This window comes from Schistocerca serialis, unplaced genomic scaffold (genome assembly GCF_023864345.2).
Source record: "Schistocerca serialis cubense isolate TAMUIC-IGC-003099 unplaced genomic scaffold, iqSchSeri2.2 HiC_scaffold_539, whole genome shotgun sequence".
Taxonomy (NCBI): domain Eukaryota; kingdom Metazoa; phylum Arthropoda; class Insecta; order Orthoptera; family Acrididae; genus Schistocerca; species Schistocerca serialis.
This window is the reverse complement of record NW_026048123.1, coordinates 20,001-25,000: the sequence shown is the minus strand read 5'-3', so window position 1 is coordinate 25,000 and position 5,000 is coordinate 20,001. Positions and strand designations below refer to the sequence as shown.

The 5,000-nt window shown below is 51.0% G+C and overlaps 1 non-coding gene across 1 annotated transcript in view; it reads right to left on the bottom strand.

Moving 5' to 3' along the window:
* Nucleotides 1-158, bottom strand: part of LOC126447720 (small subunit ribosomal RNA) — a 1,909-nt gene extending 1,751 nt beyond the window's left edge. Inside the window, exon 1 of the ribosomal RNA XR_007583885.1 lies at nt 1-158. This exon is cut by the window's left edge and continues 1,751 nt beyond it. This is a non-coding gene — a ribosomal RNA (small subunit ribosomal RNA).
* Between the last annotated feature and the right edge of the window lie 4,842 nt (nt 159-5,000).

Genomic DNA, 5,000 nt, shown 5'->3' with positions numbered 1-5,000 from the left:
GAATTACCACAGTTATCCAAGTAACGTGGGTACGATCTAAGGAACCATAACTGATTTAATGAGCCATTCGCGGTTTCACCTTAATGCGGCTTGTACTGAGACATGCATGGCTTAATCTTTGAGACAAGCATATGACTACTGGCAGGATCAACCAGGGAGCTGCGTCAACTAGAGCTGAGCAGCCGGCCGCCCGGGAGTGTGTCCCGGGGGCCCGCGCGAACACGCAAGCGTCCGCTCAATTATTCTGCAAACAGGAGGAGGCTGAGCTCCCCTGCACAACACACCTCGAAACCCTCTCAGGTCCCGGCGGCGCGCAGCGCCGTCCTAAGTACTTGGTCGGGTTCGAGAGAGGCGCAATCGCCCGGAGTTAGGCGAGTAGACGCTTTAGGTGCGACCACCCGTGCTCCCAACTGAGCTTGCCGCTGCCGACAGAGGCCCGGGAGCGTGCTGTCGTGGCATTGCCGGCGGGAGACAACACGCGCCACCTACGGTGACCGGCAGCTCCAACGCCAGCGCCACAGAAGGACAAAAGCCCCACTTGGGTGCCGAAGCGAACTCTCCCAGCACAGCGCACGCGCCAACACGTCCGCACAGCTGCGATACAAACCACCTGCGAGAACCGCTGGGGCGACCGAGCAGCAGACGGCGTCGCGGCGCCGAGCGCCGGGCGGCGGCGCATCCTCAGCGCACACAGTCCTCAATCGGACCAGCACACTGCAGATGGCCACCGCGCTTCGCACCGGGCCCGCGAGGACCTACTTTGGCCGCAAGGCGCCGCGAGCAGGGGGCGCCGGCGCGCAGCTGCGCCGCCTGCCGCGTCCGTCGGCCGGCGCGCCTGCCACTGGCCGCCCCCACCAGCCGGCTGTAGCGCGTGCGCCCACGCACCGCGCTGCCAGCACGCCGGGCGGCCCCCCCTCACCGGCCGGGGACGGTCCCACCCAGCCACCGCCGCGTATCGCCTCACACCCAGATCCCCTTTCGCGTTCGTGGGCATGGTGGGTCCCCTTTCACGTTCGTGGGCATGGTGGGTATCCCTGAAACAACCGGTTAATAGCTCGACCGATCGTCGCCAACACTGATTCACCTCTAGCGAGAACAACCGCACCACAACGGGTTACCTGTTGTTCATTTGCGTAACGTCACCAGCAAACGTAGACGTCCATCGCCATTTGCAACGAGTATTGCATGCCTGTGTCAGGTGTCACAACACACTACGTCTGCCCACATAGACGCAACAACATGTGCACGCCTCGAGAACACGTGGAAGGTAGCCCCCGTACGTATGCGGTGTCCATTGCGCGAACGACTGTCAGCCGGCCTCTGCAGGATGTCGCAGATGTGGAACGCGGTGCAACATGCTATCACGGTGTGTGAGAAGAGACGACTACGTCCGAATACACGCTCCACTACATCAACAGACTGCTCATGCTGATCGCCATCCAGGGCGTCCGTTCCTCCCACACGTCTGAATGGCGTACCACACTGCAATCCAGCTCTTATAGGGAGACGACACGTAGCTGCGTGCACAATATTTGGACTGTATGGTCTGCCGTTGCTAGGCGCAGTCGTCGTACGGTCACACATGTGCCACGATGTATCATTCAGTACATACGGACCAATGTGCAGTACAGTTTGTGGGTTTTGCGTACATCGGCGGACAGGTGACAGGCCGTACCACAACGTAGGCTGAGTACGTCGGCATGCGAAGGGCATTGAACATGCAAACTTCTCAACGACCAGCTTGCGAAGGCAGGGGGGAAGGGGGGGGGGGCATGTACGTCCTGCTGCTATCCACATTACAGTGTATAGCAGGAGCATGTGGAAAGTCAGCAACACCTGCAAGGTGTTTAACATGACGCGATACACAGGGGACCGGGCAGTGCGAATAGCGAACTATATTGCGAGGGTTGCGGTTAGGCAACACTACACTAATTTAACGAGTTGCATAACAATTACAGAGCAGGTTCAGCGACAACGTGCGTCAGGTTAAGGCGCAATATAGGTTAGGTTGAGGCACAATATAGGTTAGGTTAAGGCACAACATGGGTTACGTTAAGGCACAAATTGGGTTACGTTAAGGCACAACATGGGTTACGTTAAGGCACAACATGGGTTACGTTAAGGCACAAATTAGGTTACGTTAAGGCACAAATTAGGTTACATTAAGGCACAAATTAGGTTACGTTAAGGCACAAATTAGGTTACGTTAAGGCACAAATTAGGTTACGTTAAGGCACAAATTAGGTTACGTTAAGGCACAAATTAGGTTACGTTAAGGCACAAATTAGGTTACGTTAAGGCACAAATTAGGTTACGTTAAGGCACAAATTAGGTTACGTTAAGGCACAAATTAGGTTACGTTAAGGCACAAATTAGGTTACGTTAAGGCACAAATTAGGTTACGTTAAGGCACAAATTAGGTTACGTTAAGGCACAAATTAGGTTACGTTAAGGCACAAATTAGGTTACGTTAAGGCACAAATTAGGTTACGTTAAGGCACAAATTAGGTTACGTTAAGGTACAATATGGGTTAGGTTAAGGTACAATATGGGTTAGGTTAAGGTACAATATGGGTTAGGTTAAGGTACAATATGGGTTAGGTTAAGGTACAATATGGGTTAGGTTAAGGCACAACGTAGGTTAGGTTAAGGCACAACATAGGTTAGGTTAAGGCACAACATAGGTTAGGTTAAGGCACAACATAGGTTAGGTTAAGGCACAACGTAGGTTAGGTTAAGGCACAACGTAGGTTAGGTTAAGGCACAACGTAGGTTAGGTTAAGGCACAACATAGGTTAGGTTAAGGCACAACATAGGTTAGGTTAAGGCACAACATAGGTTAGGTTAAGGCACAACATAGGTTAGGTTAAGGCACAACATAGGTTAGGTTAAGGCACAACGTAGGTTAGGTTAAGGCACAACGTAGGTTAGGTTAAGGCACAACGTAGGTTAGGTTAAGGCACAACGTAGGTTAGGTTAAGGCACAACGTAGGTTAGGTTAAGGCACAACGTAGGTTAGGTTAAGGCACAACGTAGGTTAGGTTAAGGCACAACGTAGGTTAGGTTAAGGCACAACGTAGGTTAGGTTAAGGCACAACGTAGGTTAGGTTAAGGCACAACGTAGGTTAGGTTAAGGCACAACGTAGGTTAGGTTAAGGCACAACGTAGGTTAGGTTAAGGCACAACGTAGGTTAGGTTAAGGCACAACGTAGGTTAGGTTAAGGCACAACATAGGTTAGGTTAAGGCACAACATAGGTTAGGTTAAGGCACAACATAGGTTAGGTTAAGGCACAACATAGGTTAGGTTAAGGCACAACATAGGTTAGGTTAAGGCACAACATAGGTTAGGTTAAGGCACAACATAGGTTAGGTTAAGGCACAACATAGGTTAGGTTAAGGCACAACATAGGTTAGGTTAAGGCACAACGTAGGTTAGGTTAAGGCACAACGTAGGTTAGGTTAAGGCACAACGTAGGTTAGGTTAAGGCACAACGTAGGTTAGGTTAAGGCACAACGTAGGTTAGGTTAAGGCACAACGTAGGTTAGGTTAAGGCACAACGTAGGTTAGGTTAAGGCACAACGTAGGTTAGGTTAAGGTACAACGTAGGTTAGGTTAAGGTACAACGTAGGTTAGGTTAAGGTACAACGTAGGTTAGGTTAAGGTACAACGTAGGTTAGGTTAAGGTACAACGTAGGTTAGGTTAAGGTACAACGTAGGTTAGGTTAAGGTACAACGTAGGTTAGGTGAAGGCGCAATGTAGGTTAGGTTAAGGTACGATATACCTTAGGTTAAGGTACAATATCGCTTAGGTTAAGGTACAATATAGCTTAGGTTAAGGTACACGTTGTAGGGAAAGGTGTATTTTGGGGGGGGAGGGGGCGGCAGGTTCGTTGATAGTGATTATCGTAAGTGCATGCCTGCGGGATCATCCGATTTGTCACGTCAGGATGCACTTGTGGCTCATGACAGGCGGCGCTCCGATTCCAAGGTTGTGGCAGATCTGTGTCTTTCATTCCTGCCATTGTTTGTGTACTGTGACAGGAGGCAGTATTGTGATGTTGGGTGCACCCCTGTGTAGGACATGTGTGGGTGTTCGTGGCTTAGCTGAGCAATGGCGGATGTCGGAAGGGTGGGATATTCTGTTTTCTGGGTGGACCTCCCGGTCTGGTTATGATAGTGTGGATTGTGTAATGTGGCGGAGAGGATGCACCGGATGTTCTTCCATGCTGGTGGTTAGATATTGTGTGTGTGCCTGTTAGAGGCAGAGAGTAGTGTGTGATAGTGTCTGGCTGACGTGTGGTTCTCATTGTGTGCAGAGTCTTTCAGCATGTATAGGGACGGTTGTATATATTATCTGTATTCTGATGGCTCTGCATCTATTACTAATCAGTGCCGTGTATACGGTTACTCTGGTTCCAGTCGAAACTGTTCTATCTCTGTACATTAGTGACACTGCGGCTCCACTATGTTGCCGCCCCTGTCGGCCGTTTCCCCCAGTGTGTGGCTAATGATTATCAGCAATCAGTCTATTAGTCAATACCGGTAGTGTGACGACGTGAAATGTCCGGGATGGGGGAAGCTACACGCTTCCCGTGGGTCAGGGCCTAGAAAGACTCTTCCCACGCAGGAGGCTCGGACTGTCATTACTCTTCCGAGAAATATATTTGCCCAGCGTTTTTTGCGACTGCGAGTGCGACGCGTACGAGTACCGACATGGATGGGGCGCTTCCTAGCTGATCGCTCAGCATCGGAGAAATATATTTGCCCAACGTTTTTTGCGACTGCGAGTGCAACGCCCAAGGGTACCGACGTGGATGGGGCGCTTCCTAGCTGATCGCTCGGCATGGGAATCCGTACAGTGAGCAATGCGATCGCGTCTGTAGCTTGTACGTGGTACAGCTCGCAGCTCATGTATAGGGACAGCGGGAATGTCGCATATTGGACATAACTCTTCATGAAACGCAAGTTATAGGTGTGGATTGCACATTACGACTGCGG